Here is a 13,525-nt window from a genome sequence, read left to right as displayed (position 1 = left end):
AAACGTATTAAAGATGAATGCATTAAAGTATGATGAGCGATGGTTAAGTTAATATTTATAGTTCTTGGTGCTTCTATGCACAATGCGATTAATATTATGTATTCTAATGACGTGTCCTCGCGTCGACTGTCAAGATGGTCTTACTCAAATGCAAAAGATTTTGTGCTGTGCACAATTCTATACGTAACTTGTCCGAGCTGGTAAACCTCTAGTCGAACCTGGAATGATTTGACCATAATTCTTATCTCTCATATGATGTGCTTTGGAAAGTTATCATAAGTATCGCATATTTTGTGAGGAATGTTCAAAATATTGTAATACGTTTCCAAAATTGATCGTCGGTAAATATTTCATTGCTGAAGATCAGAAATTCCTCGTTGCGGGACACAGTTTCGTATCAGGTGATAGAGATTTTGTCCTTATACAGAAGAACAAAAGATCTTTTCACGTATATCACCCCGGCGACTGGATTCCAGTAACCGCTAGCGCCTAACACAGCGGATCCCTTGTCTGCAAGATGGAACCAGAAGACTTTAGAGATCTTGCTGCACTAACCCAAGGTTCGGGGTGACACTCCTTCAAAATAACAGAGTATCTCGGGCTACAAATTTCATCTCACAGCCATATTAAACTAAGGGGAAGTAAAAGTCATAAAGAATCCGAGAAGTACGGGGAAAGAACCTGCCCTAGGCAACATTTCAGTTTTATCTATTTTGTGCGGTAAACTTCTGCCAGTAAAAAGTGACAAGAAGGTGGAAGCTTACTTGACATGGGGCAGTATATCCCAGCTGAAACACGGAATTTTCTAAGAGCAAACTGTCTAGTGAATCGTGCAATTACTCGTCTGTCTGCCAAACCCACTGATTGAGGACAGAAAATGTAATGCTGAATGTAGATATTTCGTGTAATTGCAACACGAATAGTGTTAATTTTTTTCGTATCTTCCGTTGGTCCATGTGCAGATTTGTATTGCAATAAATATCACCTGTTTTGACCTTTGTTGTTACACTTTCTGAAAATAAGCTCTATATTCCTGCCATTAGTAACACAGAAAAACCAGTGTGTTTCAACTGCACAACGTCATAACTGTGGAGCTAAGGCGTTGTTCGTTCAGGAAAATAAAAAAATAGTGCTATTTAAAAAAAACATAAGCAAATGTGTAACAATTGTTACAAAAATATGCAGAATGGCATTTACCTCATAACACGACCTGTATCAAGAAAGCACTAGTACTTAAGCGTAAAACAGTTTTTTCTTTACCAGTAAAATTTGCATAGGTAAAAATTTGCTTTTAGTTAGTTACGATGTTGTTAGGGTAAACGATCAAATTATGCGTTACCATGCACAATATTATTAATAATGAGATTTATTGGCTTGTGGCGTCACAGCGACACTTAACGATTTTTCACCCATATCATGAGGAATAATTACTAAATGACAGCGCCTAGTACGCTAAAGGAAACGCTATTTAATTTTATTGGTTCCAATATCTACGCAGTGCAGTGATGCATTAACCCTGTAACTAGTAATGGGATGAAAATAACGCAAAGATAACAGTCTTAGAATATTATAAAAAGGTATGTACGATTGTGAGAAGCTCTCTTGCGCTGTTCTCTTGCGGTTAAATCTCGTAGACGATTAGGTTTTCTTGGGAATTAGATCTTTCTTGATCACTGTTGCTGAGCTGTACTACTAAACGTGAGTTGTGTTTGCGTGTGCAGACTGAATGTCCATTAAAAGCATTAAAATATTTTGTGGCATTAAGACTACGTCATTTGAAGAACCTCCTTCAGTCTGAATAAAAAGAAAAGATAAATCTCATTCGGTGCCAACGGGCGAGTGAGGTAACTAAATATCGAAGCTTTTCATATGGGTCGTGATTATTTCAAAAGTCTTTTGTGAGAAATTACTACTCACGTATTACGTTATTAGAACCTGCAGTCATTCATTTTTCTCCGAGTCCTAAATTTTTCTCAGTGCAATTATTACGAAATTAAATATCATTCCTTTTCACTGTCAACAAAATACAAAACGAACTGTTTCCAATATAACTGTGGGACGTAGCCATTTTCCAGTTCAGAGTTAGCTTAGGTTAACAGTATTATTATCATTACCGACTTTTACGAAAGTAACTGAGATTAAACAAAAGACTATCAGACACCCGTTTTCTTATAGCGTCACCGCCAAAGACAGTATTCCAATAAATAATTTTACGTAACATTTAATGCTCTCGATTATTAGATTGAGAATATAGCCAGTTTCTCGCAATTACGGGAGGTAACGCTATTAGCTGACCTGTTTCGTTTAGATCTCCAGCGATGTTCTGCCAGGCTCTGTCTTGCACACAGCGACTGTAAATAGTCTACTTGATTATGATCGTATAATTCAGGATATTTTTCTATTATTTCACGAAACTTTACGTTAATCTCTAAATAATTTAGCATTTTGACACTTCAAATTAATAAAAACAGCAGTGCGTCACTTGACGTCACCGCCAAGCGTCGCTTCGACGCGCCACTCGCGGTTAAAACGTACGTGGGGCTTGAAACGTTATCACATCTCCACCAGACGTCCCTGCCAAGGCAGTTCTGTGTGAATTGCGCCTAATGGAAGTACAGCACACCATGATTGATTCCATCCTAAATGTTTGTATAACTTGAGGGATAAGACACATATTTATATCAAATTGGATATGCACAATAATCAGTACGATGTTCAGTTGTAATCATTACCGAAGGAATATCATAAACAATCAGAAAAAATCAGCGTGAAAACTTACAAACGTTTGCGGAATAACAGTAACTTTTTTATTTGCATATGTGAATAAAAAACACATAAATTGTGTTCCTTACCTACAGTTCACAAGATATCATGTTCGACATGAATAAAGTCTAACTCCGAGATCATTCGCAGAAAAAGCAAGGAAATAATGACGCTGAGGCGATATATGCAGAATTTGACATTTTCATTAACTGATAACATCTACAATTCCCAGTATGTAGAAAATTTATTTGGTTATTGTAATTAATATCTAATCGGCAACAAAGTAGCTGAAAGTGAGGTGGGCAAGAATTTCCCGTGAGTAGAGGACTACATTAAGGAATTAAGTCCAGTGATTATCAACGTGAAAGAAAGAGAAAATAACTTACAACATGAACATATTTTGTACTAACTAACGGTAAAAACACATACAAAGTAACTGTGAAGGGCTTCTTACTTACAACTGGAATACCTTTTGTTGTCAGTAAAAACAGTCATTGTGTGCAAACTAACGTTCGTCAAACATTTGTGTTAAAAATGTTGTTGGTGTTACTACTGAGCAGTTCGTCCCAATACCATGGTACTACCCTACGGTTCGCAAGTGTTAGGCAAATTGAAAGCCTCATCAACTTGGTTTGTTAGATGGTATAGGCTTACGTTTTACACTCTATTTTAGGTGAGGTCATGACTACCATGAAAAATCAAGAATGGCAAAATCATGTCAAGAAGAGTATCGGCATTTTTGCAGCTGTTGATCACTGGTGCGTCACAGAAAAAAAAGACGTGAAAGAGCGTTTTAGAGGATGAATACGAATGTAAGGGAATAAAGTCCCATGGATAAAGCTCACACACCACATAGCCCTTCTGGCGAAAAGGAAGGAAAAATTACGAGAACTGTTGAAGGGGATGTAGTGCCTACTTAACATGGAATTAAAGTTAGCAATATACAAAACATGGATGACAATGATCAAGAATAGTAGAAGAAAGGACAACGACTTGTCATGTATCGGTGGTGTGGATAGAACACAACTGTCTGTAAACTGTTATTACTGGAGATGGAGCGATCACGGAAAACATCTGAATCCGATAGGTGCTGGAGGAAAGAGCTCTACTTGTGTAAAATTCTGACGTAAAATTGCAAAGTTTGTATCTGAAAGATGCGTCTGGAGCATAGAATTGCACGGAAGAGGTAGATACAAGTGAGAAGAATAAACTAGAGACATTTGAGGAGAGGTGCTACAGAAGAATATGAAAATTTTATTAAACACATAGAGTAGGAAATGATAGGGGCTGAAAGGGAAACTGGAAAGGATGAATTATACACACATGAAAAAAGGTTTTGCATCACCTAGGTTCCGAGTGTTTCGGAATAGAGATCAACATAACCATCATTTACGCCCTCTTTATTGCTCATGAAAAACACATACTGCATATTGTACCACCATACAGCGAGACTTTCAGAGGTGGTGGTCCAGATTGCTGTACACAACGGTACCTCTAATACCCAGAAGCACGTCCTCTGGGATTGATACATGCCTGTATTCGACGTGGCATACTATCCACAAGTTCATCAAGGCACTGTTGGTCCAGATTGTCCCACTCCTCAATGGCGATTCGGCGTAGATCCCTCAGAGTGGTTGGTGCGTCACATCGTCCATAAACGGACCTTTTCAATCTATCCCAGGCATGTCGATAGGGTTCGTGTCTGGAGAACATGCTGGCCACTCTAGTTGAGCGATGTCGTTATCCTGAAGGAAGTCATTCACAAGATGCGCACGACGGGGGCACGAATGGTCGTCCATGAAGATCAATGCCTCGACAGTATGCTGCCGACATGGTTGCACAATCGGTCGGAGGATGGCATTCACGTATTCTACAGCCGTTACGGCGCCTTCCGTGAGCACCAGCGGCGTACGTCGGCCCCACATAATGCCACCCCAACACATCACGGAACCTCCACCTTACTGCACTCGCTGGACAGTGTGCCGAAGGCGTTCAGCCTGACAGGGTTGTCTCCAAACACGTCTCCGACGATTTTGTAGTTGAAGGCATATCCGATTACTCATCGGTGAAGAGAACATGATGCCAATGCTGAGTGGTCCATTCGGCATATTGCTGGCCCTATCTGTACCACGCTGCATGGTGTCGTGGTTGCAAAGATGGACCTCGCTGTGGATATCGGGAGTGAAGTTGCGCATCATGCAACCCTTTGCGCACAGTCTGAGTCGTAACACGACGTCCTGTGGCTGCACGAAAAGCATTATTCAACATGGTAGCGTTACTGTCAGGGTTCCTCCGAGCCATAACCCATAGGTACCGATAGCAGCCCTTGGGCGGCGTGAGTGAGGCATGTCATCGACAGTTCCTGTCTCTCTCTATCTCCTCCATGTCCGAACAACATTGCTTTGGTTCATTCAGAGAAGCCTGGACACTTCCCTTGTTGAGAGCGATTCCTAGCACAAAGTAACAATGCGGACGAGATCGAACCGCGGTAGTGACCGTCTAGGCATGGTTGAATTACAGACAACACGAGCCGTGCACCTGCTTCCTGGTGTAATGACTGGAACTGATCGGCTGTCGGACCCCATCCGTCCAATAGGCGCTGATCGTGCATGGTTTTTTACATCTCTCGGCGGATTTAGAGACATCTCTTAACAGTCAAAGGGACTGTGTCTGTGATACAACATCCACAGTCAACGTCTGCCTTCAGGAGTACTTGGAACTGGGGTGATGCAAAACTTTTTTTGGTATGTATAGGAGCAATAGAAACAGCTACAAAATACAGCACCGAAAGTGCTCCATTTAGTAGATAGGTAAAGTTGGAAGGCTAGTACCGGACAAGAAGAAATGAAAGCCATAGTCAATTCGGCCGAAAATTCTGCATCTCAGGAAAAGAAATAAGCAAACTGTTAGAGCTGAGATGATGTCGCTACATTACAAGACAATATGTAGAGAACTTACTTGTGCGCCGACCAGATGTGAGGCACCGACAAATGGACTGCAACACCAGCGGGTGAGCGACTCTATCTAGAAAGGTGCGGATTGTGCAGGGCAAACATGGGGAGCCCGGCAAACAGCGACGCGGCTGATCTGCGAGTCCTGGGCAGATAACGTGTGCCGGTCGCAGGCCAGCCCACGCCTGCACTCACTGCTCTGCCTACTGCTATCTGCAGCCAGAAATGGAAGTTTCGCGCCGGGCCAGTCGATAACAGCAGGAAGAGGAAGCAGCAGCTGCCAGCCGCCGCTTCCGCCATGCGTTTCGCCGGTGTCTTTCTCCATTGCAACGAGAAGCCTCGCACGTCCCCAGGGTCAACAGTTCTGCTGTCAAATATAGCGTTATCAAAGGAGAAAGAACTTACGTTAATAGGTGAGGGTACACGCCTCTAAAGGCGTATGACGTTTCGTCAAATGTTTCCAAGATACAGCTGTTAAATCTGTCACAAAATGGTTATGATAAATGAAGAGGACATTACGTGCCAGGGCTCCTTCGTCCTTTTGAACTTCAGTACTTGAATTACTTTTTGGTCTCGTCCTATAAATTGTGATCAGTTGAAAGAAATATCTAAGAAAAACCTCCTTTTTCATGCGGAACAGCAATGCATGTCTTATTAAGAAGTATGATGTAGTGGTCCTCCGGTCGTGTAATGTATACACTTCCGAACTAACAGGCACTGCACAGACTACAGCCATCAAGCAATACAGGAAATGTATTCGCAACTGCTAATATAAACCACCTCCGGCTGTCAATTGGAATGACGATTGTGAAAATTTGTGCCGGACTGTGACTCGAACCCGAACATACCGCTGTACGCGATTGGTCGCCTTAACCGCTTTAGCGATCCGTGCCCGAATCCAGTCACAACCTGCACTCGTACCTTACGGACATTCCCTTCCAGGAAGGGCAACTTTATTGAGAGTCGAGGGCCACGTACGTTCGAAGGAACATTGCACCGTACTTCTTAACAACACAGGCGGTACTATTTCGATTGTATTCGCCAATAGCAGGCCCTCGTCTCTCGATAAATCTCATTCCTGGACGGCAATATTCGTAACGCACGAGTGCAGACTGTGACACATGGACGACGAAATATGGAATTTTGGATCTGGCTCTGATACGTGCACGGATAGCGGAAGCGATAAAGGCGACCACTCACGTAAAGCGGGAAATCTGGGCTCGAAACCCGGCCTGGCACAAATTTTCACTGTCGTCATTCCAATAAACAACCGATGATGGTTCATATTCGCAACTGCGAATACATTTCCAGTACGTCTTTTTTCACTCTGACTGACAACCAGCAGAACTGTTGGAACATCATCTCCAAGTACGATTTAATACGTCCGTTGGATCCGAATCTGCGGACATGCGCGAATTTCTGTACAAACCTCTCTCGAAACAGCAGCGGTCAACCTCAGACTATTATCTCAATATCATTAAAGTAACATTTTTAAATATACCCCGCCAGGACGCAGAAGTACCGCAACACGGGGTGGCATGGACTCGACTAATGCCTAAGGTAATGATGGAGGGAATTGAAACCATGAATCATGTAGGGCTGTCCATAAATCCGTAAGAGTACGAGGGAGTGGAGATCTCTTGTGAACAGCACGTCGCAAGGCATCCGAGATATCCTCAATAATGTTCATGTCTGGAGAGTCTGGTGCCCAGCGGAAGAGTTTAAACTCAGAAGAATGTTTCTGGAGCCACTCTGTAGCAATTCTTGACTTGTGTGGTGTCGCATTGTCTTGTTGGTATTGCCCAAGTCCGTAGGAATGTACAATTCACACGAATGGATGCAGGTGATCAGACAGGATGCTTATGTACGTGTCACTTGTCAGAGTCGTCTGTAGATGTATGGGGCTCCCATATCACTCCAACTGCCCACGCCATGCACCACTACAGAGCCTGCACCACCTTGAACAGTCCCCTGCTGACATGCAGGGTCCATGGATTCATGAGGTTGTCTTCATACACTCAGACGGCCATCCACTCGGTTGAAACGAAACTCGTCCGATCAGGCAACATGTTTCCAGTCATCAACAGTCTAATGTCGGTGTTGACGGGCCCACACGAGGCGTAAATCTTTTCGTCGTGCAGTCATAAAGGGTACACGAGTGGGAATTCGGCTCCGACACCCCACGTCTATGATGTTTCGTTGCGTGGTTCGCACGGTCACTTGTTGATGGCCCAGCACTGAAATCTACAGCAATTTGTGGAAGGGTTGCACTTCTGTCACACTGAACGATTCTCTTCAGTCGTCGTTGGTCCCATCCTTGCAGGACCTTTTTCCGGCCGCAGTGGTGTCAGAGATTTGATGTTTTACCGGATTCCTGATATTCACGGTACACTCACGAAATGGTCATACGGGAAAATACCCACTTCATCGCTACCTCGCTCGTGCGCCGACTATGACACCACGTTCAAACTCACTTAAATCTTGATAACAGGCCATTGCAGCAGCACTAACCAATCTAACAACTGCGCCAAGACACTTGTTGTCTTATATAGGCGTTACCGACCGCAGCGCCGTATTCTGCCTGTTACATATCTCTGTATTTTAATATGCATGTCAATACCAGTTTTTTGGCGCTGCAGTGTATGTCGGTATCGGAGAAGAAACAGCGTTCAGTAGTCGGGTTTCGAATTCGAAGAGTTCGTCCACACGTGGAGCGCCTTCTCCTTCTGCATGACAATGCAAGACCACACACGAGCGCCCCGACGTCTGCAGCAGTCCAGCGCCTCGGGTCATTTGTATGATCACACGAACGCCCAAAAAGGGCTTTAAATGTTGTATGACGTGTTTGGTGTCTGTGAGGGTATTTGTTTTGGTGTAACCGTACTATTTCTCGAGCTTTTCCATCTGCTTGGCCGTACACAAACACAATCTGGACTTGTTGCCAACATGAATACCGAATCAATCTGCTGCTTACAGAATGCTGCGTCAGACACACAACCTGTAACACACAAGGACCTCACAGCACACGATCACAGGAACTTTCATTTGTCCGCGTCATCTACTATGGCAACACAGCATTTCTGGTCACATGTTCATAGGTCCTTTCTCCCTCTATTTCCAGTCAGGAATCTGTCCCTGCAATTTGTCGGTTTTATGAATGTTCATCCTGTGTGGTGTCAAGGTTTTCACTTTTTTTTAACTTGTGAAGTACAACGACCTTTTTTCCCCAGTCCTTTCCAAATCAGTTGCCCTAGTCCAGTCGTCATTTTGTTTTGTTTTTCTTTTTGTCTTCCATGCTGCTCTATCCTGTGAAAGTCTCTTTATATCCGCGTCACTGTTGTAACCTACACTCACTTGAACTCGCTTACTATAGCCAAGCCTTGGTCTCCCACTACAGTTTCCACCCTCCCAATTCGCTCATTTATGGGTACAAAACTGCCTATTCTTCATGCCGATCAACTAGATTATAATAATCCACGGTTCAGCACATTAATAAATGCGTGGCCTTTAGAGCGCTGTTGTACGACTGCTCCTATAACTTTAAAGCGAGCGAAGCTAACACCCTACGTCGTATAGAGTCTATGCCAAGAGCAGATTGTGGTGGTCTCCCTTATTTTACTGAAGCTGACGCTTAACACTCTCTCCATTTTAGCTCAGTAGTTGTTCGTTAGTTATTCCATACATCCATCTTATCTTCAGCACTCTTCTATAGCACCACATTTCAAAAGCTTCTGTTGTATTGTTGTCCGTATTATTTATCGTTTGCATATCATTTCCACATAAGGCTACAGTTCTGGAAGTTACTTGCGGCGAAGAGTTCCTAACACTACATGTTACATTGTATGTAAACAAATTTATCTTTTTTCACAAATGTTTTCATTGCGTTTGTAAATCTGCAGTATACATCCTCTTTACTTCTGTCATTCAGTAGTTATTTTTCTGCCCAAATATCAGAGCTCAGCAACTTCTTTTAGTATGTCATTTCTTGATCTAATTTCCTCTGCACTAAATCAAAAATGGTTCAAATGGCTCTGAGCACTATGGGACTTAACATCTGAGGTCATCAGTCCCCTAGAACTTAGAACTACTTAAACCTAACTAACCTAAGGACATCACACACATCCATACCCGAGGCAGGGTTCGAACCTGCGACCGTAGCAGTCGCGCGGTTCCCGACTGAAGCGCCTAGAACCGCTCGGCCACAACGGCCGGCTCTGCACTTAATGATGTTATTTCAGTTAAGAGGGCGTGCAGAAAGGTAATTCCTCTGAATATTTTATGTAAAACGCTTAAAGCTTTTTAAGTAAACCAAGCGTTATTAAGATTCTACATCTTTATTCTTCAAGTCTACATATTTATTTCCCGATACAGACACCCTGGTGACGAACACATTTGTCCCAACGACAGAGCAGTTCGTTGATACCGTCACTGTAGAATGTTGACGGAGCCGCAGCTTCACTTCTGCTTGCATCACTTCATCACTACCAAAGTGAAGTCCTCGAAGGTGTTCTCTGTGGTTTGGAAGCACTCCGAGCTCTGTCACACAAGATGAGGTTAGCACCATCTTTTCCTTCATTACGAGCACGAACAACCCAACGACGCATAATTTACTGCCTGCTCAATGCACACACTGAATAACATGTCACACAGGTTACTACCCTCTCTTGCTCCTTTCACAACTAATGTTTTTCTTTTGTATATTTCGGCTCTGAAAACAGCAGCCTTCTTTACTGCACAAGTTACGTATAATCTTTTGCTTCCTGTATTTTAACCATGATGCCTTGAGATTTTCAAAGGGTGGTAGTCCAGTCAACATTGTGAAATGTTTTCTCACAATCTGCTGTGATGTGAAATTGGAATTTCGCTGCATGTTTCACCACCCGCCCGCCACGCAGGTTGTGATTGATCCTTTTCCAGCCAGATGGCGTGTGCGGCAGAAAAAGGGCAGATGCAGCGCCACCACGAGCTTTGCTGGGAGGATGCGAGACAACGGAAAAGACTCTAGTTTGGCGCGCCTGTGGAAACATCGACTTGGGACAGAACAGGAGGCCAGTTGTGGCTTGCCAGACGCACTTGTTTACTTTGATGTGGCTGGCCCAGTGTGTTGCCACAGCCAGAGTCTGATAGCGGAGCTAATCAGCGGGATAGCGCAAAGGCGACTATTTGTGGCAGCGTCGACGTCCACTGTAAGCAGTGGCGCGTGAGGAATGGTTTCAGCACTGGACCTGTACCGTGCAACGACCAAACCTGTCTCCATAATTGGCGGGCTGGCCAAGGTGCGACCGCAGTGACTAGCCCGTGACAAAAGGCGGTCTGTTGACAGGAAAGAAGCTGGAGAGGAGAGCACTATGGAAGCGAGCAGCAGCGGCAGTCTAACAGTCAATACTGGGCGTGGCCAGTTGTAGGTGGACTCATCGAGCTGGGTAGCGGACAGCACATTCTTGGAGGTGCGCAGGAAAAGATTCCAGTGACGAGGAAATGTTGCGAGGTTGATTATTACGATACAGTGAAAAGTGGCATGTGGTTTTGTGAGCCACGTCTGTTAGTGGCAGGTATTGAGGGTACGTAGCTGATTAATTCACAATGTGGCCGTGTGCGACTAGTTAAATGCGGTCAGCTTGCGACTGCTGTGGTTGTACAGATGCATTCTAAAGCAATGAAGAATACTGTCAAGTGAATTGCTGTACTGCACGGCAGGGTTGTGGTGTAAGAGACCGTAACTTTTCCGGTGTGAAATTATATACGAGCACAAACATCGAAACCTCCAGATGTTAGACAGATCGATACCAAACGTCGTATATCGATAGATAAAACAAAACAGCGATATAGTTTGTGCTATGCGCTGTTGTCCAGAAGAACGAGCCTAAACAGTAAGTAATAGGTATCAGGTGACCTACGGAGCACAGGGAAAGCATAACTTTGAGTGTTTGTCGTGCGGAGCTCCCATGGGGAACTTGGTAGAATGTTAGTTCGTCTTAGCAAGGGTCCCAGGTTCGAGCCCTATATATAAGAGCATTCTGTAAGACAACATTTTCCTAACATGTAAAAGAACTGTTCAGTGTTTATAGATGTATGGCGGTGCTGTCATCTAGCAGTCAATTATTATTATTAGTATTATTACTATTAATACTTCTGCAAGCGCCGGCCGCGGTGGTCTAGCGGTTCTAGGCGCGCAGTCCGGAACCGCGCGACCGCTACGGTCGCAGGTTCGAATCCTGCCTCGGGCATGGATGTGTGTGATGTCATTAGGTTAGTTAGGTTTAATTAGTTCTAAGTTCTAGGGGACTGATGACCACAGATGTTAAGTCCCATAGTGCTCAGAGCCATTTTTGAACTTCTGCAAGTGTAGTGCAATTGTTTCTTATTCTGATGTTCCAAATGTCTGTGTTTTTTCTTTGAAACTACAAGTTTCGGCTACCTCTAGGTTTGCTACGTTCAAATAAACGAAGGGAAAATGGACTGTCAATAGAATATTGCTATACACTCTCAACAGTTCTTTTATACGCCAGTGACCTGCTGTCCCATACTACAGTTTCATAACCAACGGTCTGCCAACTTCCCCACGAGAGCTCTACACGACAGACGCTCACAGTTACGCTTTTCCTGTGCACCGTTACCGATTACTTATAGCTTACGCGCGTTCTCATGGTTGACAGCACCTAACACAAACTACATCAGAGTTATGGTTGATACTCTGTGGATATACAGCGTTTGGTACCGATGTGACTTTATGACCTATGGAGGTCTCGATGTAAGTTATTGTACACTACTGGCCATTAAAATTGCCACACCACGTAGATGACGTGATACAGACGCGAAATTTAACCGACAGCAAGAAGATGCTGTGATATGCAAATGATTAGCTTTTCAGAGCATTCACACAAGGTTCGCGCCGGTGGCGACACCTAAAACGTGCTGACATAAGGAACGTTTCCAACTGATTTCTCATACACAAACAGCAGTTGACAAGCGTTGCCTGGTGAAACGTTGTTGTGATGTCTCGTGTAAGGAGGAGAAATGCGTACCATTACGTTTCCGACTTCGATAAAGGTCGGATTGTAGGCTATCGCGATTGCGGTTTATCGTATCGCGACATTGCTACTCGCGTTGGTCGAGATCCAATGACTGTTAGCAGAATATGGAATCGGTGGGTTCAGGAGGGTAATACGGAACACCGTGCTGGATCCCAACGGCCTTGTATCACTAGCAGTCGAGATGACAGGCATCTTATCCGCATGGCTGTAACGAATCGTGCAGCCACGTCTCGATCCCTGAGTCAAGAGATGGGGACGTTTGCAAGATAACAACCATCTGCACGAACAGTTCGACGATGTTTGCAGCAGCATGGACCATCAGCTCGGAGACCATAGCTGCGGTTGCCGTTGACGCTGCATCACAGACAGGAGCGCCTGTGATGGTGTACTCAACGACGAACCTGGGTGCACGAATGTCAAAACGTCATTTTTTCGGATGAATTCAGGTTCTGTTTACAGCATCATGATGGTCACATCCGTGTTTGGCGACATCGCGGTGAACGCACATTGGAAGCGTGTATTCGTCATCGCCATACTGGCGTGTCACCCTGCGTGATGGTATGGGGCGCCATTGGTTACACGTCTCGGTCACCTCTTGTTCATACTGACCGCACTTTGAACAGTGGACGTTACATTTCAGATGTGTTGCGACCCGTCACTCTACCGTTCATTCGATCCCTGCGAAACCCTACATTTCAGCAGGATAATGCACGACCGAATGTTGCAAGTCCTGTACGGGCCTTTCTGGATACAGAAAATGTTCGACTGCTGCCGTGG

The 13,525-nt window shown here is 44.2% G+C and overlaps 1 protein-coding gene across 1 annotated transcript in view; it reads right to left on the bottom strand.

The window, feature by feature from the left end:
- LOC124612810 overlaps positions 1–5,916 on the bottom strand; it is an 87,543-nt gene extending 81,627 nt beyond the window's left edge. Inside the window, exon 1 of the mRNA XM_047141231.1 lies at positions 5,722–5,916. The gene's annotated coding sequence lies outside the window, so the exon portion shown is untranslated. The remainder of the gene's footprint in view (positions 1–5,721) is intronic.
- Positions 5,917–13,525: the final 7,609 nt, after the last annotated feature.

This window comes from Schistocerca americana, chromosome 4 (genome assembly GCF_021461395.2).
Source record: "Schistocerca americana isolate TAMUIC-IGC-003095 chromosome 4, iqSchAmer2.1, whole genome shotgun sequence".
Classification (NCBI taxonomy): domain Eukaryota; kingdom Metazoa; phylum Arthropoda; class Insecta; order Orthoptera; family Acrididae; genus Schistocerca; species Schistocerca americana.
Note: the sequence above shows the minus strand (reverse complement) of the source record. Positions and strands in the feature narration are given on the sequence as shown.